Genomic DNA, 27,204 nt, shown 5'->3' with positions numbered 1-27,204 from the left:
GAATGAATATGTCGCAATATATATTTACATTTTAATATAGATGGAGTTTTTGGTTTGGGGCTATTATAAATTACGCTGCTATGAAGATTCTTAAACATTTATCTCAATGTACACTGCAGGCACATGTTTCTCCAGGGTATATACATAGGGTAGAAATGCTAGGCCATAGGCTATGCTCACCTTCTTCGTCGTCTTTTTCTTTTTTTATTACAAGTCCCCAACAGGGCTTTATTTTTATTTTTCAACATCCTATTCCGTGGCTTCCTTGGCTCTTTTTGCCCATATGCCAAAGAGCTGGGCATTGGCAAAGGCCACGCGAACAGTGGCAAATGCCTTTAAGTTCTTCTCCTTCTCGGCGGTGACTCTGGCTTTCTCCTAAGACATTCTGTATGGGCATGATTGGTCCTTTCAGCTGAGTGGCCAATTTGAGTTCTTCAGCCGAGTCTCCCTTCTTGGGGGCCGAGGGGTTCCTCAGTAAGAGGATGAGCTTGGAGCGGTACTTCTTCAGCTGCTGCACATTGGCCTGCAGGGACTCAGTGGTCTTATTCTTGGATGCACAAATACCAATGGTCCAGGCCACCTTTTTGTGCATGCCAGCCATCCTTAACTCTTCCAAGCTAAAGCCCCTCCCTGCTTATACTTTGGTGTGACACCTGTGGGTCACCTTACTATGGGCCGGATGGGTCCACACGCAGGGCATGGGGCGCTACGGCGTGCTTTTCGTGCCGGCCCCGGTGACTATGGATCTTCCAGCAGCTGTTTGAACCACGGAAGCGGGGCTTCAGCTGAGCAAAAAGGGTCATCTTCAACTTTTTCAGATAACGCCAAACTGTTTGCCAAAGTGTTGTACTAATTGATACTCCCACCAGCAGTGTCTGAGAGTTCCTATGCTCCACATTATTATCAAAACCTGGTACTGTCAGTCTTTTCCCTACTTTGTAATACTGGTGCTGGACTCTGCAAACCAAATTTTCTCCAGCAGCCAGCCCCATCTAATACTCTGCCCATCTAATACTCTGCTGGAGGATTCTTCTGCTTCCTGTTTGCTTGTTTCTTCCACTGTTGGGACTGGCTTGACTGGCTAAGGCGTGATGCTGGGCCCCGCAGTGGCCTTCTCTGGGCGGTGGGCTGCTCTGACAGTCCTGCCAGGTTCCTCCTCATTGTGGCAGTGGGTTCCCGCAGCAGCCGCACTGTTAGGTCTGGTGGAGAGTAAACAGGTGGCAAGGAGGTGGCTAAGGGCAGAGAGCCGGAACCAAGTTGCGGCTAGGAACTGTTCCCTGGTGGGAACATACATGGTAAAAAGTTCCTAGTAACCTTTAACTGACCTACAGCTCATTACCATCTGATTAGCATAACATGGGTGGAGCCTCGTGAAGCATTCTGGGGATGTGCAGGAAGGGAAACTGTTATATAACCTATCCTGCTATGTAACCTGTCATGTGATCTGTCATATAACACCAAGCTGTCAATCACCCCCAAAGGCAAACCACGACCAATTCTGCCAGGAGAAAGGTGGGACAAACTAGTGAGCTTATCAAAGGCAGGGTGTGCTCAGCCTTCGGTGTCTTTCTCCCCACTCGTGGAGACTAACCCAGTCTACTCTCTTTGGAACGTATTTTCACTCTGTGTAGCTACCTTCTGTACTTTCATTCTTTCTTTTATGTGATAAACTGTATAAAACTGCTCTGTGCCTGTGATCACTCAGTCATCGCCTCCACACAGTACCAGTACTCATTCTTGACACCGGGAACGAGGGGACCAGGGAACATCCACACAGACAAACCTAAGAGCACCACTTTCTCAGACATCTGAATCTTGGCCTTGCCAGGTGAGGGCCTCTCCTCCTTTTCCAAGTTCCTTCTTTGTTCACTTTTCCCTCAGCCCTAGAAGTGGTGGCCACTTTCTGCAGTAGCTACTTCTGTTACACCTTTGAGTTCTCTAACTACATTTCAGTAGTTAACCACCCTTTGCCAGGTTAGCAATTCTTTATATTCAGTTTTCCCTATTAAAATCACTGGTGTAGTTCCTGTTTCCTGACTGGAGCCCAATTCTGACTTTGACCTATCCCCTCTTTCTCTATATCCCCCATTTATAAATCTCCCTCAGATCCATGACTTTCAAATTTATATCTCCGCCCCTGTCTAACATTCCAAGTTAGCATGATCAAATGAGAGCTGGTTCTCATTTTCTTCTACTACCTCCTTCTCCTGCATTTCTCTTTTCTGTCAAATACACAGCACCATACTCCTGGTTTGCAAGGACAAACCTAAGTCATCTTTGAATACTGAAGGCAAGGAAGAGGGAGGTATCAGTTAATGGCATCCTATCTTTTCATCCTATTTTCACTACAACAATCTTGTAATTGTTCCTTCCTTTCCCTTCCCATTGTGACTACCTTAAGTCAGGTACTCATTACAGGTCACCAGGTATACTCCAGAAACACTACATATACTGGGGAAGTGCAGCTCTAATCATGTCTTCTCCTCAGAAACCTATAGAGGCGCCCCATTTCCTAGTGAATAACATCCAAACTCCTTCGCCTGGCATTCAAGGCCCTCCATGAAATGGAATCAACCTACTTTTACAAAACCACTCTGTTCTGTGCTCTTCACGCCAGCCAAACTGAATGACTTGCTGTTTCCTATGCATCTCTCAAATTTCTTCACCTTTGTGCTTTTGCCTGAAAAAACCGTTCGGAGCTTCCCCATGAAGTGTTACCCCATGCACCCTCTCATCTAGAAAGAAATATCTCTCTTCCTTTAACTTAACTCTGAGTCTAAACACTTTACCTACACCTGTTCCAGCATCTATAGTCGCATCCCATTATTCAGTGGGGCAAGATCAGTTATACCTGGCTAGTCAGCCGGGAGGAGAGACCTGGAACTGGTCCCTCCCTAGCTTGGGACAGCTTGCTTGGGGGAGCTGGAACGAGTTTGGCTGGACAAATGAGGGGACTCAGGGTCTAAGAGTAAATTACCATTGAGTCACAGACAGAAATGGGATAAGGGGCCCAGGATGAAGAAGCTGGCACCCTCAATCAGTCATAGTAATCCCAGGAAGGTGAAGTTTGAAAGTGCAGATACGTAGCATCAGAGAGCATCAAGAAGAACAACATAGTGCCTATAGTTAACAGTACTTTATTGTGCACTTCAAAATTTGTTAAGAGGGTAGATCTCATGTTAAGTGTTGTCATCACAAAAACAAACCCACAAGGGACACAAGGAAACTTTGGCAGGTATTGGACATGTCTAATACCTTGAGTGGTGATGTCATCACTGTTGTTTGTATATGTCCAAATTCATCAAATTATATACATTAAATAGGTACAGTTCTCTGTATATCAATTATACATCAATAAAGCTATTAAAAAGAAGAATAAGAATGAACAAGGTGCCATCTAGTAGTTGCAGTTCTGGGGCAGTTCATGCAAGGACCCCAGGCCAAAGAAAAGATATTATACTGTGAAAGTTACTAGAACCAAAAATGAGGGGCAGAGGCCAAGGTAGAATCCAATGATAAGATCTGGAGCCCCCAGCAGAAGACTGAGATATTAAGCAAGTTTCCAGTGACAAAGTAAGAACCCTGGATATAAGAATTAAGGACCTACATCAGAATCAAATGATAAGGAAAGGTAGCTGGACGCTTATGTCTGACCTTCCAGGGGCTGGAGTCTGTTAAACACTTCCTTCCTTAGGTTAGATTCATGCTAGGATCTGATAGTTATTTCTGCCGTATATGTCATCTCCTCCACAGATCTGCAAGTTCCTAAGGCCAGGGCTTTCCCTGGTTCACCTTTCATTGTAATGCACTAATTCAGTGCATTGCACAGCATGAAAATGGTTGGCAAATATTTGCTGAGTGAAGTGAGGAACAGGTCTGGATCTTTGGAGTGAAAAAATTGGAAATGAGGATGTGGTTTGGGGAATAAAGGAGCTGTGGATTCAAAGAACATAGTTCTGGCACCCAAAAACCTGCACAGGCAATGATACAGGATGAGAAACCGTGACTAGGGAAGAGTGAGAAGGATGCCAGGCTGGAGCAGTGTAAGCTGGGTTAAGCCAATGCAAACCCTACTCTGGCCAGGTTGAGAGACAAAGGGAATTGTGGGGGGTCCCCTGGATAGCTACTCATATGAAGAAGATTATATATATATACACATACACACATACTATAGAGAGGGAGGTCAGAGAATAGCTGAAAATAGAAATTTACTAAATATGTAAATTAGGAGATAATTACATGCACAACACAGTAATTATTTACCTTACAGAAGGATTTGTTATAGGGATGCTATTAAAAACAAGCAAACAACTACAAAAAAAACCACAGGGTGCACTAACATATGAAATTTGATTCCCACAACGGAATCAAATTTCCCTAGGCATTGCCCTAATGAGGACTCTCTGTGGCAGCTCTGCCCATATGGCAGGGTTCTGCTTGGCCCGGCCCAGCTATCTGCAACATCCATTGGAATCTAGGTGGAGGTAGCCATGCCCCCAACAACTCTTGTATTCTGCAAGCCTGCAGACTTAACACCACGTGGATGCAGCCAAGGCTCACTGCTTGTGCACTTGGAGTGGTGACCTGAGCTGCACGCCAAGGGGTGCTGCACTAGAATGAGGGGAGCAGAATGGTGAAGCAGCCCTGGGCAGTGAGCCTGTGGAGGGCACCTTGGGTCTGTCCCTTGAAATCATTCTACCCTCCTCGAGCTCTGGGCCTGTGATAGGAGGGCAGCCTCAAAGATCTCTGAAATGTCTTTGGGATCCTTCTCCCATTGTCTTGGTGAATAGCACCTGGCTTCCTTTCAGTCATACTAATCTCTTTAGCAAGCAGTTGCTTGGCCACACCCTTGGTATTTGCTCCTGAACATACTTTTTCACTCTTTACATGGCCAGGCTGTGAATTTTCCATATCTTTCTGCTCTGCTTCCCTTTTAGTTATAAATTTTGTCTTCAAGTCATTTGCTCTTGCATCTCAGTGTATGCCATTAAAACTAGCCACACAGCAGCCCGAATGCTTTGCTGTTTAGATATCCTAGTTCATCACTCTTAAGTTCTGCATTCCATGAAGTCCTAGGACATGGACATGCTTCAGCCAAGGTCTTTGCAATTGTATAACAAGGATGGCCTTTACTCCAGTTTGCAATACCTAGTTCCTCATTTCTGTCTGAGACCTCATCAGAATGGCCTTTACTATCCATATTCTACCAGGATCATGTCCACTTAAGTAATCCCTAAGAAGTTCCAGATGTTCCCTACAGTTCTTGTCTTCTTCTGAGTCTTCACCAGAATCACCCCTAATGCTCCATTCACAGCAATTCAGGCTTTTTCTAGCCTGCACTTCTAAATTCTTCCAGCCTCTCTCTATCCATTACCCAGTTCCAAATCTGCTTCCTCATTTTCAGGTTTTTGTTATAGCAACAACCCGACTTCTAGTACCAATTTTCTGTCTTAGTCCATTTTCTGTTGTTATAACAGAATACCACAGACTGAATAATTTATAAAGAACAGAAGTTTATTTGGCTCACTGTTTTGGAAGCTGGGAAGTCTAAGAGCATGGTACTGGCACCTGGCAAGGGTCATCCCATGGTGGAAGGCACCACATGGCAAGGAAGCCTATGTATGAGACAGAGAGAAAAAGGAGGCCGAACTCCTGTGATAACTTACCCACTCCCATGATAATGGCATTTATCGATTCATGAGGGCAGAGCCCTCATGACCTAATCACCTCTTAATACTTAATACTTCTTAATACTAAGAGGTCTCACCTCTTAATACTATTATAATGGCAATTACATTTTCACCATGAGTTTTAGAAGGGGCATTCAAACCACAGCACTCATCCTCAAGGAACTAATCATTTTATTCAGAAAGCCAAGACACAAAAAATAGATAAAACATAACAAAACAAAATAAAACCATACAGAATTATGTATGATTATATAACATGGAAATTGGCAAAATACTCAGTCAAAACCTTATATTGATACTTCTTGTTTTAGCTCATGGAGTATAGAATGAAGAGGTCTTTGGCTGTGTTTCTAAGCCGCATAGACTGTTAGATTTACTTTTAATGCCATTTTAGTTTATGTCTGTTTAAAAATCTAATACTCAATTTTAACACTAGAGGCAGTTCTGAGATCAATATCATTTACAGCAGCGGTCCTTAACCTTGGCTACCCATCAGAATCCTGGGAGTTTTAAAAAATCAATGCCCAATTCCAGAGCAATAAGAATCACCTGGGGTGTTTGTTAAGCATAGATTCCCAAGCACCTGCTCTGAAGAGTCAAATTTAGTAGATCTAGAGCAAGACCCTGGACCCTGAATGACTGAGTGTGTTAAGTGATTCTTATGATTAAGCCAGTCTAGGAAACACTGACTTAGAACAGTGCTTCTCAAACTTTAATGTGCACACAAATAGGTATTCACTTGTTAAGCAAATGGACTTATACATTGAAATGAAGATTCTGATTCTGTAAGTTTGGTGGGGGGCCTGAGATTCTGCCTTTCTAACAAGCTCTCAGATGATGCCAAAGCTGTTGATCCACCCTTTGAATAGCAAGGATTTAGAACAACTCTGTTCAATAGAATGTTCTTTGAGACTGAAATGTTCTGCACTGTCCAGTATGGTAGCCACTAGCCACATGCAGTTAGCTATACAGCACTTGAAATGAGGCAAGTATGACTGAGGGACTAAATTTTTAATTTTATTTCATTTCAATTAATTTAAATTCAAATAGCCACATGTGGCTAGTGGCTTCCATATTGGAAGTCAGATTTAGAACATCCTCAGGATAACTTGCTGAAGAAAGTACTCTAGAATCATTTCAGGTTAGTAAGTTATGTTGGTTTCTCAAACCTTTGATTTAGAAATTAGCATTATCATATAGTAAAGACTGTGGTTATACATTATTCCTAGAAGCCTCAATAAAGTCATGTTGTTTTTATAATATGCTTTCTAGGAAATTTTTATTTATCTCAACTTCTACAATGTGGCTTCTAAAGTTTGTTTCTCATTTACAAAGTTTTCCAAAGTCATCAATATTTAAGAAAGGGAAATAGGATAACTCATTCATTGAAATATTTATTATTGAAAAAATTATCCTAAAATAATCCTGACTGTTCATTTCAGAAATAGTAAAACAAATTTGGGACTGTTGGCAACTCTATTTACCAAGGATTTAAAATACTTAAGGTTGTTCACACCAAAAAACATTTGCAGTCATTTCCTTAGAGAGACCGCCAGAAAGTTGGCCCATCCTGCACTGTCAAAACATTTTATGAAAATTTAGAGCTTGCCTGTTATTTGTGGAAACTGTGCTAGCAAATGGGTAGACGACAAGGACCTGATTGTTCATGACACTAAACCTTTAATGTGTTGTGTCGTGCTTTGGAAGTTTGCAGACTCTAGGCTTGGTATATTTTTCTTTCCCTCTCCTCGCCAACACTATATAATAAAAAACGTTTGCACACTGTGAGTTTACACAAAGCATCCCACAAAGCCACAGATTTCCATCTTCTTTTCTCAGGCACTGGGTTGATGGTCCCTACCACTGGAGGGGAGAAGAGAAGCCATTGAGAGTACTGTGCTATTCAAGGTCTGCTGGACCCAGGTCTTTAGACCATGTGGTTGACTGATTCCTTCTAGATGCCTAGAAGCAAGGTTTGGAAAGGCAACTTGCTGGGAACGTGTGAAGGAGAGTTTGTTAAAAATTTCCAAAACCCAGAAGCTAAACAACTTCTTTAAGAAAAGGAGGAAAATGTTCTCTGAGTGAATTTCATGTTAGCTTGTCTAATTTCACTGTGTTCTATATTCAAAGTCTACAGTATTTTGCATGAAGGACTGTTTTTATTCATTTACATAAACACGTATGAGTCCATTTGCTTAACAAATGAATATCTATTTGTGCCTGTAAGCAACACATGAACGTCATTGATCACTTTTATCATTAAAATCGCTTATTTGTTTGCTGACTATGCATCTATCACAGAACCTGGCGTGTGGTAGGCTCAGTAAATACTTCCTGCCTGAATGAGGAATGAATGTGCACAGCATATCATGCAGATGAGTTACAATGCTAGATGCTGGCTTTGGCCCAGTGGTCTGGAACAGCCCTGAGAGGGGCTTATGTCTGGTGAGGTTGTTTTCCATTCACTTTAGAGTCCAGTGAACTCTGAATCAATCACAATCCCCAAAGGGAGAGTAGAGCCTACTTTAACCCAGGTCACCCAACTCCTTGTTCTTTCTCTATTGGTCTCATGAGAGACCCTCAGTGCTCACAAACATTTTACATTGGAAATAGAGGTACAGTACTGCTATAAAGCCCATATAGAATTTCTGAATTTCAGTTATGTCTTTCTGAATTCAAGCTTGTGAATGACAAAGTGCCCAAAACACTGATTTTTATTCTTTTCATCTACTTACTCATTAAATCAACATTGCTGTTGTTGTTCTTCATTAAAAAATCTTTCTTAAATCTTGATGAGAGATTTTATATTTTAAAGCATTCTTAACTTAAACTGTCATTTCAAAGAAATAATTTGGAATATCTTAAAATGGTAAGCCTTTGGTTTTGAGTTTCTCTGACGTGTGTTTGTCACTGAAATGGTGTGGATTCCATATTTACACCTTTTCAATTCCTCATTTAAAAAAATATATTTGCTTCTCTAACTTTCCTGTTTTGAGCATGGCCTTAATTTATTTTTGAGGTTTTTCTTACATTATTTTGCCTAAATCCTTATGTAATGTCAGTCTTAAATATCACCACTTGGCAGCCCTTGATGAACAGCTGGGCTTCTCAAACTTTAAACTGCATCAGAATCCCCTGGGGCACTTGTTAAAATACAGATTGCTGGACCCTACCTCAGGGTTTCTTATCCAGTGAGTTTGGGGTGAGGCCGAAGAATTTGCATTTCTGACAAGTTCCCAGGTGAGGGAGATGTGGTCTGGGGACCCCACCTTGAGAACCGCTGACCTGACAGCTTGAGGCATTAAATATCAACAGCTGCTGACATCATAAAATGAGAGACAACCAGGCATTATGTGTCTTCTGATAGAAAAACATCTAGGAAGTATTCTTGCCAAAAAAAAAAAAAATCTTGAATCTTACCAAGCCTCTAAATTACAAATTTATAGGAAATACAGGGGATAGAGTAACATACGGGGATGCAATTAACAAAGTTCAGAACATGGGAAACCAGGATTTTTCAAATAAATTGCAAGAAGAAAAGAGAGATGGACGAGGAACCTATAGATTAAAAGAGACATCAAAGGCATATCAATCAATTGCAATTATGGACCTTATTTTTTCTAAAGCTATAAAAATATGTATTTATGGGACAATTGGACCTCTGAATAGTGAATGGATATTTTATGATATTAAGAAATTATTTTAAATTATTTAGGTGATTTATGGTTATGTTATGTGATAGACAGGATAAGAGCCCTGCCACAAGATGTCCACATCCTAATCCCCAGAATGTGTGAATATGTTCCCTTGCATAGCAAAAGGTACTTTCCAGGTATGATTAAGTTAAGGGTCTTGTATGGGGAGATTATCCTTGATTATCCATTTGTGCCCAATGTAACCATAGGGTCCTTATGAGGGAAAGAGGTAGGTAGGAGAGTTGGAGTGAGAGAAGGAGATATGATGATGGAAGCAGAGGTCAGAGAGAAAAAGAAAGAAGGCTTTGAAGGTGCTATACTGCTAGCTTTGAAGATGGAGGAAGGGGCCACAAGCCAAAGAATGCAGGTGGTCTCTAAAAGTTGGAAAAGACAAGGAAGTGGATTCTCCCCTAGAGCCCCCAAGAAATGCAGCCCTGTTGATCCATTCTGCACTTCTGACCTCCAGTACTATAAGATAAACTTTTGTTGTTTGAAGCCACTAAGTTTGTGGTAATTTGTGATAGCAGCAATAGAAAGCTAATACAGTTACGTTATAAAAGAGTTATCTTTTAGAGACACATAATGAAATATTTACAAAATACATGACATGATATCTAGGATTTGTTTCAAAATAATATGGGAATAGAGAGAATGGAGAGAGGTATGCATAGGCAGGATTGGCCATAATTATTGGGGCTGAGTGATGGGTGCATAGGGGTTTATTCACTATTATACTTTTGTGTATTTTAAAAATTAAACACATACACACACACACAGAAAAAAATAGTTAAGTATAAGTGTTATAACCTAGAAGACTTCCAAAGACCTAGGTTGGGGCTCACTTAGGAGTGGTAACACAGCCAGAGTGAAAGTATTATCTGGACTGAAGTGAGAGGGACCATTCTTCAAGCTGGCACTGGGACAGGAAAAGACCTAAAGGGCATAGCCCAGGAAAGACAGGAGCTGTAAGGGAAACAAATAATGTGAGGCCCTAGGAAAGTGGAAGGGTTAAATCAGCAAAGACATCAATATGCGCAAAGAACAGAAAGACACAGGACTGAACCAGTCAAGGAGCAAAAAATATGCCATGCTTTATACAGCAAAAAGTGCTCTTTGTCATCTGTTAGGCTCTCTGTCACCTTGGTGTTCAAGAGTAGACAGGTGTCTAGATATCGGCCTAGGCTAAGAATTTATGAAGAAGACCCCAATGGCAATCACGGTAACAACAAAAATAAAAAAATATAATTTATTATTTATAAAGATTAAATTATGAAGATTAAATTAAAGAAGCTTCTACAAAGCCAAGGAAATAATCAACAGAGCAAATAGACAACCTACAGAATGGGAGAAAATATTCACAAGCTATACATCTGATAAAGGGCTAATAACCGGAATCTACAAAGAACTCAAGCAAATCAGCAAGAAAAAAATCAAACCACCCCATTAAAAAGTGGGCAAAAGACAAGCACAGAAGCCTCCCAAAAGAAGATAGACGGATGGCCAATAAATATATGAAAAAATGCTCAATGTCACTAATCATCAGGGAACTGCAAATCAAAACCATAATGAGATATCACCTTACCCCTCTTAGAATGGCTTTTATTAAAAAGTCCAAAAACAACAGATGCTGGCATGGATGTAGAGAGAAAGGAATACTTATACACTGTTGGTGGGACTTCAAATTAGTACAACCTCTGTGGAAAACAATATGGAGATTCCTCAAAGAACTAAAAGTAGACCTACCATTTGATCCATCAATCCCACTAGTGGGTATTTACTCAAGGAAAAAGAAGTAATTTTATTCAAAAGGACACCTGCACTCGAATGTTTATTGCAGCAAAATTCACAATTGAAAAGATGTGGAATCAACCCAGTGCCCATCAGTTCATGAATGGATTAACAAAATGTGGTATATGTATACATACCATGGAATACTACTCAGCTATGAAGAAGGATGACTTAATGCCTTTTGCAACAATTTGGATGGAACTGGAGACTATTATCCTAAGTGAAGTATCTAAAGAATGGAAAAAAAAAACACCACATGTACTATTAAATTAGGACTAACTGAGCACGCATGTGCATAGAGGAAAGTAAAACTCAATGGAAATCAAGCAGGAGGGAGGGGGGAGGAGGGGTTGGGCAAAAACCTACCTAACAGGTACAATGAACACTACGTGGGTGACAGGCACACTTTTAACCCTGACTCAAACATTACGAAAGTAATCCATGTAACCGAAAACATTTGTACCCTGCAATACTTTGAAATAAAAAAAAAAGAGTAGACAGGTGACCACTTCTAGCTACCATTTTGCTTCCTTTTGTCCTCTTTCTTAGTTCTCCTGAACCCACACTCCCCTAATCACACCCTTCCTTTAGTTAGAGGTTGCCTCCTATTTCCATTGTTGCTGTTAGTTTGACTTTTTCTTTCCAATCAATTTCTCTTGGTTGTTTGCTTTATTTTTTGCAAGACAGAGACAACCAACAAAACAAAAACGCTCAAATTGGTGGAGTACATGGAATGCAAAGGGCCTCTATATGTGTTTGCCTTCCCAAACACCATGTTGGTTTAAAAATCTGTATTTAGACACAGGACTCTAAGAGGAAGAAGGGTCAATAGTTTACCTACACAGTATCCCACACAGGTGTGAAGTGAAACCTTCTCTTACTATGAATAGTTTTATTATTAAGATAACCAAGGTTTAATATAATTGGAAGACTTAATTAAAGAAAAATCATTGTAAGAAGGAGAAAATTATTGAAAGACAGATTACAGTAGCTTTAATCAAAAAGAAAAGCTTATAGGAAGGAGGGGGTACAGCGAAGCTGTCTATAACACTTGCTGAGAATGAGGGTGATGCTTTACCAATAGGGAGGAGTCTCAGGGACATAATGTAAAGTGAAGAAGCCAGACACAAAAGGGGACACACTGTATAAGTTTACTGATAAGATATCCAAGAACAGGTAAAACTAATCTATAGAAATCAGTGATAGAAATCAGAATCATGGTTACTTGAAGTGGGGGAGTCCTGACTGGGAGGCATCATGAGGGGATTTTCTGGGGTACCGGAAATCTTTATGCCTTGATATCAGTGTGAGCACATGGGTGTGTATACGTGTAAAAATTAACTGAGCTGTACATTTATAATTTGTACACTTTATTGTGTGTAGGTTAAACCTCAATTGAAGGGAAAACAAACAAAAGCATGAGAGCACATTTGAAGTGGCCTTGTGGAATTGTTGATCCAGCTGGCCCACTGTCTTCTCTGGTCCTTGTCACTCTCCCTATAACCATTAAACCCTAACTGCTCTGATTGCTCCCAGCTTCCGCCCACTCCAGCTGGCACTCTCCAGGGCTGCTGCTGGAGAACCAGTGGCCTCCTGTCAGCTCTTGTCCCATCTCAGGCTGCTCTTGCAGAGGTCACATTTCTGTCAGGAAAGGTGAGCAGAGCCCTTGGAGCTGTAGGAGCAGCTAGAGGAATTGCGGGATCTGCAACTCTTTCTACAGCTTTTCTGCTTAATAACCTTCAGTGGCTCCCCATTGTCCACAAAATGAAATTCAGACACCTTAGCACTCCAAGACCTGACTAAATTGACCCCTTCTTATTTTGTTTGGCACAAGGAACCTTTCACTGGTCGAAGACCCTGCAGTGACTTTTCGTTACTTTGTGCACATGCTGTTCCCAATGAGCTTCTGTGTCTGTTTGGCAAACTGCATTCTTCCCCTCTCAACTCAAATGTCACTTCTTTTACCCTCTTAAGAAACAGGCACATGAGGAACTAGTATGGAGTGTTTATTATCAATCAGATAGCATTTAGGTGCTTTTCATAAATTATCTCCTTTAACCTTCACTCTAAGACACTTTCTCCAGGTTAATTTTATCCACTCTTAGCTCACAATATTCCAGTGACTTACATATGACAGGCTATGAAACCCTTGGGTGCTATAGACACAGTGCCTCGGGTCTAGAAGTTCTCAAAGACCTTACAGAAATATTGGAGGCCTTTATCCCCACAGTTGGTTGGCTTGACATATGAAAAGAAAACTGTTTCAATAATAGTCCCGCAGGAACAGAAGGTAGTTGTAGTGATTTTGAAGAGAATTTACTGAAGTATTTATAGAGGTGTGGGTAGGTTTAAGGGAACTAACAGGGATGCTGAAGGAGCTAGGGACTGGGTCATGCTTCTCCAGATGTACCTGCTTCTCCCCCCAGACCATACTCACTCACCTTCCTGAAGACCCAGTGAGAACCAAAGCTGTGGAGCAGCCACTGCCACTGCTACTGCCAGAACTGAGGTCCTAGAAGAAAGGGGCACAGGGTGACTCAAATGGAGAATAACCAGCACAAAAGTATAAAATCAAAATTAATAAGTGTTTTAACTAAACGCTCAAAGGGCCAGTTGTCAGCTGGTCAACTGCAATTCCATTTATCTAGTTATAAATGTTATATATGACACGGGTACATCTAAAAGTGTTTGATGTGATGAAGGGTGTGATAATAGATCCTAGTTCTTCTGAACATCTTAAAACATATATCTGTCTGTCTGTCTGTCTCTCCTCTTTGGACTGGTTGTAAACTCCTGGAGTATTCAAATTGTCTTAGTCATCTTGGTATCCTCACTTCTAGCAGAGCGGCACACAACAAGCATTCACTAAATCGCTGAATGAAAGGTCAAGTGTAGCGTGGTAGAGTGCTCACTGAGGTTATGCCAGTTTTCACAGCATATAAAATACTTGACTTGGTCAAAGTCAGCCTAGATGTCATACATGTTGTTGGTAAAAGACTAATTTTTTTTTTTTTGTAAAGGGTGGGGATCTGTTCAGTAAAGACCATGTGGTTTTCTGATACATTTAAATAGTACTTTCTCATCTGTGAAATAAGTGTAGCAGATTTTATTACCCTCATTTTAAAAGGGAAAAAAATTCTAAAGAAATATAGTTAGTTAGTTGATGACAGACTCGAGATTCCAGACCAGAGCTCAGGTCCACTGTCGCAGCCACATCCTTTCACTACAACACACTGGCTGCCTTCCCATCAGACTAGCTTCTCTGTTCTCCTATCACAGACTTCACTTTTGGATATCTTTCCAGAGAAGTTACTATTTTGAAGTTAGGAAAAGAAGCTTACTGTAACCAAAAATAACAACACCAAAACCAACTTATATCTTACTGATATGTGCTCTTGGTTTAATGGGGAAAAAAGGACAATTTGTTAGAAACAAGCATTTAAAGATGTTTGTAAACTCAGTAACTATTTTAATTAGTTATTTAATACCCACTATATGGATTTTTTCACTGAGGTGAAAATATGAATAGTGAGTTTACTATAAATAGTTACACCTTGGATCTCTAGTTTCTGCCAGACTAAGTTAGGCTTCTGTGTTTTATGGAGAAAGAAGTGCATGAAGTAAAAAAACTAGGAGTCTTCCCTAATCATCCTAAGATGTTAACTTCATGTACACACATAATATTGTTTCACTATAAGGGTGTGTATTGATGAAAATCTAGATTAAACTTGCTTATCTATGAAAGAAGATTATCTTTTCATTCTGTTTGTCTAATATTAAACTCTGAAGAAAAGTACAAAAGGAAGTAATCAAACACATTTGAGATACAGGAGTATTGTGCATTGGACTTGGACTAGGTGGGGTGATGTATCTCCTTTAAGGTTGTCACAGGTTTTGGGCAAGGTCAGAACTATAGGAGCAAATCCACAGGAGCAAATTTGAGGTTTGAAAAATAAATCATGAAAACTTGGATTTCACCAGCCTTAGCTCTTACTCTTTCCATTTAAAAGTCTCCCATTTTTGCATTTTATAGGCAAAATTAATTGAACATCATAATAGCAGGCATCCATTCATCCATTTACTCATTCGAAAAATATTTACTAAATTCTTGCTATGTGCAAGATACTTCCATATAATGTAAAAAAAAACCCAATGACGTTCCAACCTATGTTAACATGATTAAAAAAGCAGTCAAATTTATTTTGGCAAATGGGGAAAAGCAGTAAATAAATAAGTAAATAAAATAATTATTATTGAAAGTTTATAAACATAGTGTATGATAAAAGCATGACTGACGACAAGGGTGGAAGGAATAGTTAGAAAATATTTGAATATATGTTCAGAAGCTAACTTTGCCACTTATTTGCTCTGTAATATCCATTTTCCTCATCTGTAAAATGGGAATAAGAGCTCCAAAGTATTAGAGAGTACACCTACCTCATAAGAAAGTTGTGAGAGAACACTGCGAATATTGGAAATTTGTCTCTAACCAGACTAGCATGATTCTCAGCACATAGTAGGTGCTCAATAAATGGTAGCCATTTTATCATTATCAATAACATATTTAATATAACAAAGAGTCACACTTCAATAAATCCACTGATGAACATAGTAGTTGAGAAGATGTTCTAATACAGATAGTGTAAATTACATTCTTAGAATAAGGGCTTCAGTAATTTGTTAAAAAGAGAAGTATGGGAAGTTGCATCAGTGAGGCATCAGTGAGACAGGCAATTTAGCAATCAGATTACTATTCCTATAATTTAATAAAGGGTCCATAGATGTAAAATGGGTATAAATGATAAGTCAAATCTTTCATATATAGAATGTAGAGATGAATTTCAAATGTTTCCATTGCATCAGGATTAGAAAGACAGTGGCCACTCATTAAGAATTTAAGTCCCCCACCCCTGCTATTGCCCGTATTAAGGGTGTGCTTAGATTAAACCTCTAATTTCTTTCCATTAAAAATCTCTAACTTTTAAAAACATTTTTGAACCTTCATCTTAAACCATTTCAACATTCTCTATGTGATATATGTTATATACAATTGATATGACCAAGTCTTTCTTTAATATTTGCATATCATTGGCCTAGTCTATTTTTGCCTTAAAGTTTCCTTGAATTTTGCATTAACATTTATTTTTTCATTTTTGAAGGATTCAAGAACAACCAGAGCAATTTGGTTTTGTACCATTCACCAGTGTTTAGATACGATAAAAACACTTTAATTTGGCTTTTGTTTGATGCTGCAAAAGTTGTGAATGAAAATTATTTTATTCTACATTATTCTGTAGAAAATGGATATATTCCACAGATTTTTTTTGTTTGGTTGTTTTTGGTTTTAGTTTCAGGCTCTGACTTCCAAATTATGATTTAAAAAGTGCCCTATACACTAAGTTAAGGCGATCATGGATGCAAAACCTACACCCAGCTTTGGAAAAGAGTTGCAGAGAGAGAAGGCCTACCAATCAATGGTTTACTTTTAGCTAACATAGCACATTGTATTATTTTTCAAACAAAAGTTTAAAATGAGTTTATACCTAACCTTACGAGGAACGGATGTTTTTCTCTGGCTTTCTGCTTGCTGCATTTTGTGTTGAGATTCGTGGGCTGTTTTAAGGCAAGTTTTACACCCCCTTCTTCTTAGGGCGACCTCCGACCTCCACCTGCACTATGGGCTCCTCCCTGGGACGAGGGGGAGCCAGCAGATGGGACCTCAAAATGCACTGGCGGGGATGCTCCCCAGTCAGTGAGCAAATGATTTCCTCTGCAGGTTAATCCAGTTCCCGTTAGCTCAAGCCTGGGTTTAGAGAAACAGCTAAATCCAGAAAGCGGAGTTGGGAGGGAGGGGAATGCGTGGCAAAAACTCATGGAAAAAAAAAAAAGCTGTTGCAAGGAATATGCTGCAACCCGCGAAGGAGTGGCTTTGCTCAAGCTGCTGTAACGAGAGCTGCTTTTTCCCTGCTCCTCGAACTTGCTTGAGTTCCTAGGGAAGCGCCTGCTTTTTGGGTGCGTGGCCAGGGTGGGTGGCGGCTAGGAGTCGAAGGCGATGGCGAAAGCGAGCAAGTTCGCAGAATGGAACTTGACGCGGACCCGGGGGTCCCACTTAGGAGCTCTCCACGGCCTTGGGTGCATGGGCTACGACTGGCTTGTTTTTGGCGTGGGATTGGGGGGATGAGGGAAAACCGCCAAGGACTTTCCCGGGCTCACAGTGTCTCACCGTCGGCCACTGCGGGCGCTGGCGCTCGTGCAGGCAGGTTGCCAAGCCCCCAGCTCCGGCGCAGCACGCGGCGGCGGTCATAGGGCGTGCACGCGGCAACCGCAGGGCACGCGGGCCGGGGGGGCGGGGCGGCGTTGGCGGTTGCGGGGCATGCGCGGCTCCGCGCGCGGCTTCTCAAACATGGCGGCGGCGGTGTGAAGCCCGGTGCCGGCTCGCGGGACCAGCGTGACAGAATTTCGTTGCTTTCGCCTACCGAGACCCGAGGTGCGTGGTGACTTGTGGTGACTTCGGGACCCGTAAGGAGCGGGGAGACGGAGGTATGGCACCCGGGCCCTGACCGTTGTCCGTGGGCGGGCAGGCGGGGAGGAAACCCTCGGCGGCGCGTCCCTCGCGAGGAACGCCCCCTCACCGCTCCTCCGGGTCTCGTCTCAGGTCGGCCCCGCACCCTCGTCGGCTACCCCCGGCGGCCTCACCCTTGAGGCCACGGATTCCTCCCCGCAAGTAGTGCCCTCCGCGGACTCCCCTCAGCCCCTCTCGCGCCTCCCCTCGCGCTCCGCCGGGGCCCCTTCGTCGACCGCGGGCCCATGCCGCCCGCGGCGTTCGGGCACCGGCCGCTGTCCTCTAACCATCACCTCACAGGCGGACAGCGCCCTGTCCCCCCGCGGAGATCCCCGCGTGGGTAGGGTTAGCCTGGGGCTCGGGGGCGTTGCGGGTGGGCGGCGGGACTGAGGAACGGGGATGACTTTGCGTGATCTGGGTTGAGACGGGCCCGGGCGTCTTCCGGGGACTTTTGGGGCAACTTTGGGAGTTTGGGAGGGAAGCGACAGCCCGGAAGGATGCGCCTGTGGCGGGAAGCGGGCGCGGGTCGTGGTGCCAGGTGCGTTCCGCGGGGCACCTAGCGGGGGCGGAGGGCGCCGGTGGCTAGCCCTCGTGGCGAAGCGGGACCGGAGTGCGCGGCGAGGGGGACGAGGGGGCGCCAAGTCTCCGGAGGGGCCACGAGGCAGCTGCGATCGCTGCGCCCTCGCGGCCTGAGTCTCGGGACCGTTGCTGTCTTCATTTAGAAACAGCCCCGAAATGGTTCCTTACCTTTCTGGCTTTTTTCACCTGGATAGTGCTTGTGCTCCATCCAAGTGCGAAGAGCCAGAGGGAGAACGTTCTGGGTGTAGGCGAATTCCATTGATTTTGCGCCTTGGGGTTATACAGGGCTTCGGGGGCCCGAACTGTAATTCGCCGTCTCCCCGCCCCCCCCATGTTTGAGCAGCGCAGGTATTTGCTTACAGGTTCCTATTTAAGACTGGCGATTTCTTGAAAAACCGTTGTTAAACATTTGTTATCACAAAGTGTGATTACAATTGAAATTTGCCCCTTATTTGAAGGATGTGAAGGTTAACCTTTATGACTTGACTGTGGGGTGACTTTAGAACATCTCTAGAGAACGTGAATGGATTCGTTAGTAGGGGGAAACTGAGGCAGGGAACGTCAGTAACTTGCTTGTGATCATGTGATTTACAAATTTATTAGAGATTTTTTTTTCATGAAGCAAGTGCAGATGTGGCTGCATATTTAATGCCCCCAGAGCTATTCATACTTCTGTTTTGAGGGAAGAGTATTTTAAGATGTACATTTATGGAGTACAACTTTCTATGATAAGCAATTGTATTATAACAACAGTTCGTAAATGCATATTCTTTTCGATAACAGTACTTGGGAATGTTTTTCGATAATGACAATTTTGCCTTCCTTGCCATTTTTTCCTTAATTACTCATTAAATAATGTATTTCCAGTGGTGAATATTCTTTCAGGCTGTTTGTGGTTTTGTATATTTAATGGGAGGAATGTGAAAATATGCTTTTGGAAATGAGTCCAGTTGGGATTTTGAGAAAGGAGTTTATAAACACTCACCTAATGCCTTGTATTTGTTCTGCTATAGCTTTATCCATAACTTTTAAAACAGTTTGATAGGTTTTAAAAAAAATTTAGTCGAACACCATTTAGAATGGCTTTGAAGTTTTTTGAATACACTTTATATCATGCAACCTTATGAGCTTCTTGGGGGTGTATACGTGTTTACCCCAGAGAACCTGATTTGTTTTGGAATTGATAGTTTGGAAAAAAAGATTAATATAACTACTGCATTATGCATGAGGATGCTTTGAAGTTGATGGTATCTTAATTTGTGCAAAGAACATTGGAGTCAGTCTTAAAGAGGTGTTATCAGTTTTTCTCATGAGGCAGTTGGTCAGTCCTTTGGATTTATGGTTCAATCCACACATCTTTATTAAGCACCTGTGCTGTCTTTAGTATGGAGTTCAATGTGCGTTTATTCAGAGCCTACTATGCGTGCTAGTTTCTGGATGTTTAAGACTTCCCACCAGTAGTCTATTCCTGGAAATTTCAAGGTTATAGCTAAGATAATCAGTGTGAATGTAGAACAAGTATTCCTTTTATTTAAAGGGCAAATTCAAGGAATATTTTTGTCATAATTCTCTAAACAAGATTCTGGGTTGTAACTGCAAATTATTTCTGATTTATGGGATATTTGTGTCTTTTGTTAATGATTATATAAAGCTATACATTGTTATGAGAGATTATTTTCTGGGTCAATAGATAACATACTGGTTAGGCTTGGGGGGGGGAATGAGTTGCTGGTATAAACTGAAATCAGTATGTGCTCTGAAGATTGGGTATTTTTTAATGCTAAGCAACTTCACGTCTATGACCAAGTAGTTTAGACTGTAATTAGATTTAAACTGACATTTTAAAGCACTTTCTTTTTTCAAAATATTTCACAAATTTCTCTGAGCTCAAAAAAAATAAGGGTTATGATGGTCAACTATAAGCCAGATGTGACTCTCATTTTCTTTTGGGCTTGTTCCTTTTTAGCTGCCTGCCTGTTCCTCCCAGATGCTTCCTATCACCCCTCTTCCTGCCCCTGTTCCCTTTGCTGTTGGTGTCTGTTTCCGCATCAGTAAAATGGTCAGGGGAATCTTTGCTATCTCACTGGGAAATAATTGATGATGGTAAAGTGCTTTGAAAAGGCTGAGTAACTACTGAGTCTTTTGAATGAAAACGATGTAGCCCCTTGTTCCATTTAAAGGAGATCCAAATCCCAATTTTAGTTTGAGTTCTTGGGGGTGGGAGAGGAAATTTTCACTTGAATATTTTACTACTCCTCTCTTTGGGTTAATAGAAATGACTGTTGTAACTTTAGAAACTGGAACACTGGGAGATGCAAAGGATCCTCTGCTATTTTAGTTATTAGTCACCTCTAGTCCTTTTTTTTTTTTGCCAGGTTACTTTGTCTGCCTTTTTTTCCCCCTTTATGCCAGCTCTGTTCTCATTCCAGTTATGAATGGAAATCTGAGGTCATCTTCTCTATTAGCTTCCCTCCCTGGGGGTATCTTACTGTCTTCTAATAGTCATATTCCTGGTTTTTAGGATATACAAGATAAGAAAAAAGTGAGCTCTGTAAGTTTTAGAGCTGTGAGGTGAAGATTGGTCTGCATTGCCAGAATGTGTTTTGTGGTTTGGAGTGGGCGAATCAAGCACCTCTAAGAATTTTAGAACTATTATTAATGTCTGAGAATTACTACATAATTATTTTAAAATTTGAAGTGATCGCTGATTCCAGGAATAAAAAACTTGGAAATTTTGACAGTGACAAATATTGGTGATTTTGAAAGAGAGTTTTTATCCTTTGTTGGGTTTGGGGCTTAATATTCATGATCCCTTTGTCTAAGAAACCACTGCTGCTTATCTTAGGTTAAAATGGTATAATTAATTTATACCATTATATAAATACTGGTATAATTTAGTGGTGAGTATGTTTTCTAGGTTTTAACTGGCTTAGGCTTTGGTTACTCTAAGCATAGAAATGCCTTTACTGTCTGTAGTGGTAATATCTCATTTATTAAAAGATAGCAGAAGAGGTTCTTAAAGCGGGATAACTTGAGAAAATTTCAGAAACCATCTAAGCTTTGAAATGTGCATATGTTCTTTGGTTTTTGTAAGGCATTTTTGCTTATTTTGCCTTTATGTTGTCTAATAGAAGTACACTTTGGCAACCTTAGAAATAATAATACTGGTGGTTTTTATGCTAAGTGACTTCTACTAAACGTAAGTCCCTAAACCTTTCTCTTAATTTCACTTTTTGCACATGTGATGGAAAGTTTTTAACTTAAGAAATGGGGAATATCTTATTGTGTGAAAAGTAAAATATTCGAAGCTCCTATAGTAGTTTATGTGATAGTGGTGTTCTTAATTTCATGATAATCTGACCTAGACTAGATGAATTGCTTATTTAAAGAGTTAAAAAAATAGAATAGGCTTATTGAGTCTTTGTGTGAGTAAAGACTTGGGAAACATTTGGAGATAGCATTTGACTACCTACTACTTGTGACCTGTGTTTATGGCTGTGGCTCTGCCCCTTCCTAAGTTTATAGGAGCAAATTGTTGTAAAAGCGGAAAGAGAGTGCCCACCTTTTGTGGTGATGTGCCATTGTAAACTTCAGAAGAGACAGATACATTGCAATTCTAGGGCATACCTTGAGGATGCTTTCTTTTCTCTGGGAAAAGTTGGTGAGGCTCTCTTTGCTTGTCTCTGGAATACATACTCAATTTTTCTCAACCTCTGTTTCTCATAAGGATTAACCAGTGCTGAATTCCAGACGTAAACAGCTCCGTTTGTTTGGTATGTACCTTGTAGCCTTGACAGTTTTTTTAAGTTGTGTATTGACAAAGTCCTTTTTTTATGGTTAACATTTGGTAACTTTTCCTACCTTTCATCAGTTTTAGCTGGTTTACGATTTGCTTATGTATATTTTAAATTAAACACTGATTCAAATGTGTTTCTTCTCTTCATTTCTGCATATGCCCTTTGCTATGAAACTGTTGTCTATTTTTTTCTTTCGAAAGATTTGAAAAAGTATTATTTGGAACATTTTTGATAAGCTTTAATGTTATTTTAAAACTAATATAATCAGTATTAATTTTTAACTAACTTGGTAGAGTTTCATAAATCTATTCAGATAAAATGCAGCATCTTAGGTCATTAAAAGAATTAAGATATAATAATAATGATAAGTACATTTAATGTATTGCTTGGTTTTAGATTACTGATTTGAGTTTTTTGTGTTCAAATTTTGAGAAGTTGTAGAAATATTTAAATGGCTAATTTGCTGACACCTGCATCACGTTTGAAGTATTGTCAGGGATGTTTAGTTTTCTGGTCACTTCAGATTGTGGTTTATTGCATGCTTTTCTGCAGTCTGTTGTCTAGTGGGGATTGTTGTCATCATTTCCATTATTTCTTGTAGGGCCAGTGTTAGAAACTATAAATCTAGACTGTGGTGATAATAGGAACAGGCTGTAACCTGATCCAGTTCTTTTGTCAAAATGTGGCACCATGAGCTGCCTCTAGTAAATTGACATGCCCTGCCATTAACTCCAGTCCTCCACAAATGTCAGTGGACAGCAGGTCTTTGGGCAATTAGCCTGTGGCTATGCTTTAAACCTTAGGAATTTACAACTATAAACTGGGATTTTGGCAACCCTTGACTTGTCTTTCATTTATCTGTTTTCTGACTAACATACTTTTTAACTAAATACGAAGCTTTCGTATAATTAAAATGGCAAGTGATTATTTTAACTTGAAAGGTTATGATTTTTTTAGCTAAGTTAAAAATTCTTGAAAATAGTTAAGTCTTCTTGGGTTTGCTTTGACACAGAAAAAGATTAATTTCTAATCTGTTAGAGTAGACTTTACTAAAGCATAATTAAAATCGCTCTTCTGGAAACCTTAATTTCCTCCAGAAGACTTCATTTGATGAATCCTTGCTACCAAAAATGTTCTTTTTTTTTAATAGAGCCCAGAAATATAGAGATAAAAATATTCTTTCTTAATATTGATTAGTCATAATTCAGAGATGGAATTTTAAATGTAATTACATTAGAGTATAGTTTTTTTTCTGATTACTTTTATAAATATGTGAGAAAGTGGGATGGATGTTTTTTATTTACTTGAGCAAATTGAGTAGATACTTCTGAAATCTTAAAGTGATGAATCAGATCCAATTCAACAATTTGTATATGATACAATGGATATGTACTTTTTATATCCTGTATTAGGATAATCACCATTACCAGAAGCAAAATCTTAGTTAAAAGAGAGAGCTTCTCTTTGTCAAAGAAAAACAATAACTATAGTATATTTTAATTCAATCAATATGTTTTTGCATTTAGGCATAAATGTGGAATATTTCTTGAAACAAAAAAAACTATTTTCAAGTTAAAATGAAAAATTTAAAGATGTGTTATGCAGTTAGCTCAGACCTTCCCTATTACATATTGACCAGACGGTAAAGAAGGGCTTTTTTGTTTGTTGTTCAAGTCTTAAAACAGTGTCTTTATAACAAGATCAAAAAAGAAAAGAAAAACTCTTTCTACCTGTGCTATTTCATTAATCTCTGGTTAATTATGTGTATGACTTCCATCACTTATTTCAACATTTTCTTTAAAACACCAGCAAACATATTTGTGAACCTCTCTTAGCCTTGAAACTTCTTATACTCCTGATATATTTAAGGGGATGTGATGAAACATTTCTGTAATAGATTATTTTGTGAGTACTGACTGTCTTTTTCCTTTTTTTGTGAATATTGGTTTAAAGCATGCGTTTTAGTTCTACCTGTTACATAATTGGAATTTATAAACTGAATACTGGTACAGCATATAAATCCTAGTAGTTCCTCTCCCTGAAAAAAAAAATACCTATAATAGTACCCCATTTATACTGGGACTTGTCTTTTTGAAACCTCAAACATCCTGGAAGGAGATCAAATTCAGAGTAAAAAAAGTAGATGTCAATCAGCGGTTGGGAAGGAGGGAGATATTGGGGGTAGGGGATTGTCTCAGATCTCACAGAATTTTCTCCTGGGCACATTGACTTATTCTTGTGTGTAAGTTAAGACAGCAGATTTCTTATTGCAGGAAGGATCAGACTCAATTAAAAACTTTTTAAAAACCGCAATGCTGTGGTTCTATATGGTTTAAATACAAGTAGTCTATAGCACAGCAGATTTTGTTTACCATTCAGCAAACATTTCAGGGACCCTAGTATGTGATAGACAGTGTAGTTATTCTGGCGGATACAAAGATGAACCAGAAAAGATACTGCCCCCAGGAGCTTATTGTGTAGCTGGGGAGAAAAGGCGTGCACACAGGTAAAACACAACAGAGGCAGTTTTAGCATAACGGTTAAGCATTCACAGACCTAGGTTCAAATCTAGCTGGGTGATCTTGGGCAGGTCTTTGAGCCTCAATATCCTTAACTTTCAAATGGGCATTAATAATAGTATCTACCCTACAGGATTGTAATAGGCTTTAGATAAAATATGTATATAAAGGCCTTAGTAGGGTACCGGACTTTTAGCAAGAACTCAGTAAGTGACAGCTCTTAGTATTAATACTGCCACTGCCAACACCACCATCCTTAGATCTCTGGGACCATAACTTTTATTTTCCACTGCCCTCATGGATCCATCCTGTCTAGGGTGCCTGGTGTATTATGATATCTCCTTATTTCTCCCTTTCAAAGAATGCACAGTGTATTGGAGCCTTGTCTTTTGGTGTCTGACAAGCCTTGGCTTAAATCATTTTTCTTTCACTACCACATTTCTGATATTGAGGAATCAATAGAACTTGGTAACTGATAAGATGTTGGACAGCCAGGTACGGTGGCACGTACCTTTAGTCCCAGCTACTTGGGAAGCTGAGGCTGATGTGGGAGGATTGCTTAAGCCCAGGAGTTTGAGGTTAGCCTGGGCAACACAGTGAGACCCCATCTCTTTAAAAAAAAAAAGGTTTTTTTTTTCTTTTTTTTTTTGAGACAGCGTCTCACTGTGTTGCCCGGGCTAGAGTGCCCTGGCGTCATCCTAGCTCACAGCAACCTCAAACTCCTGGGCTCAAGCGATCCTCCTGCCTCAGCCTCCCGAGTAGCTGGGACTACAGGCATGCGCCACCATGCCCGGCTAATTTTTTCTATATATTTTTAGTTGTCCGATTAATTTCTTTCTAATTTTTAGTAGAGACGGGGTCTCGCTCTTGCTCAGGCTGGTTTCGAACTCCTGAGCTCAAACAATCCACCCGCCTCGGCCTCCCAGAGAGCTAGGATTACAGGTGTGAGCCACCGCGCCTGGCCAAAAAAAAAGTTTTTGATAAAGGAGGAGGGGAGTCAAAGATGACTTCTAACTGAGAAAGGTTGGGAGTTTGTAATGCCTATTAAAATAGGAAACAGAGAAACAGGAGCCCATTTTAGATGGTAAAAGTTTGGTTTTTAAAATATGCAGTATTTGAGGTGGTTGTGAAGCATTCAGACTGATATTCAGTTGGCTAGACTAGAAATTTTGGAGAGAGGTTGGCTCTAGAGATGCTAATGTAGCAGTCATCTGCATAGGGGCATTGCGTCAACCATGGACTAGAATGAGATTCTAGAATCTAGAGGAAGAGACTGAGTGAGTAAGGGATGATCATGGCTAGGAGAGAAGGACAACCAGGAAATAACACATACCTTAGGTTGAGAGAGGAGAGGTATCTGGAATGAGGGGTGATCTTTCACAAAGGGCTCCTGAAGTGTCAAGGAGAGTGACGACTGAAACACTGAAATGGAGTTTGATGTCTGGAAAGTAATGGGGACCTTGGAAAGCATTTACCGGAGAAGAGGGAAGATTGCAGTAAGTGTGGTATCCCAGCAACTCTTTTCTCCATGTTATGAATGTTATCATTGATACTACTATAACCTTGGTCATCAGGAAAATGTTAGTCTGGCACATATATAGGTGAGAATCTTTTCTATACTGATAAAAATGTGGATGTTGTCTCCATTTAAGGTCAAATTCCTTTATAAGCACAATGCTCTTTCAAAAAATGTGGATTTTAATAGCTCCCAAATGGGAAGTTCAGTGAACAAGTCTAATGATATGATAAATGCTTAAGTTTGGACATTATTCCATCCTTAGGACTTGTGTCTGGGAAATATGGCAGCAAACCTTGTTGGTATGGGAACAGATTTATTTTTTTTCAACATAACATCTTTATTTTATTGATTCTTACGCTCTCTGAGGTTGAAATTCTGTGATTGCATTTATTTTATAACATCTGACCAATGGCTTGAAGTTGAAAAGGGCCCTGGGAGATTTATTGCTGTCAGACTTGTTTAGTTCCTATTCTTGTCAAAATGTTTACGTTTTTTGACTCTTAGGTAGTGGTCTCTACTTAGAAACTCAAGTTGTAACTTACTGTACCTTAGAAACAAAACAAAGCAAAACAAAAAGAGGAAGGGAAAAAGAAAAAGAAAAGAAGGAAAAGGAAAAAAAACTCCAACCAAACAAATAAAACCCCCAGAAAACAAATGAATAATGGAAGGGCCTTATAATCTTACAATTGTAGACCCATTAATTTCTTAATATTCCTTTAAGACTATTTTCTCAACAAATTGTAGAATTTTCCTCAGAATTAGATAAAAACAATGGGAGTTTTAGGCTTAATAATTCCACTATTAATCACTGTTTACATTATTTAATCATTGAGAAAATGGCTTAAAACAAGCAAGACTTTTCAAAGCGTTTATTGATCTATCAGCTCTTAATTCTGCAACAAGATACGATCTGCAAAACAAATCTTTTGTAAAAGATTTCAGATTGTTCATGCTTGTTTAATGCTTTTAGATAAAAGTGCTAGGTTTAGTGTAACTGTAGTCTTTTGGTAAAGGAAATCTCAATGTCAATAGTACTAACCTTTTTCTTTTTTGGC

General features: G+C 40.1%; 1 protein-coding gene and 1 pseudogene across 1 annotated transcript in view; one reads left to right on the top strand and one right to left on the bottom strand.

The window, feature by feature from the left end:
• Window positions 1-234: 234 nt before the first annotated feature.
• LOC105816299 lies at window positions 235-16,766 on the bottom strand (annotated as a pseudogene).
• Window positions 16,767-17,520: 754 nt separating this feature from the next.
• Window positions 17,521-27,204, top strand: part of SCML2 (sex comb on midleg-like 2 (Drosophila)) — a 93,413-nt gene continuing 83,729 nt past the window's right edge. Inside the window, exon 1 of the mRNA XM_012651684.1 lies at window positions 17,521-17,660. The gene's annotated coding sequence lies outside the window, so the exon portion shown is untranslated. The remainder of the gene's footprint in view (window positions 17,661-27,204) is intronic.

Source organism: Propithecus coquereli, unplaced genomic scaffold (assembly GCF_000956105.1).
Source record: "Propithecus coquereli isolate 6110/MARCELLA unplaced genomic scaffold, Pcoq_1.0 Scaffold362, whole genome shotgun sequence".
Classification (NCBI taxonomy): domain Eukaryota; kingdom Metazoa; phylum Chordata; class Mammalia; order Primates; family Indriidae; genus Propithecus; species Propithecus coquereli.
The sequence above is the reverse complement of the archived record's forward strand: the minus strand, read 5'-3'. Positions and strand labels throughout refer to the sequence as shown.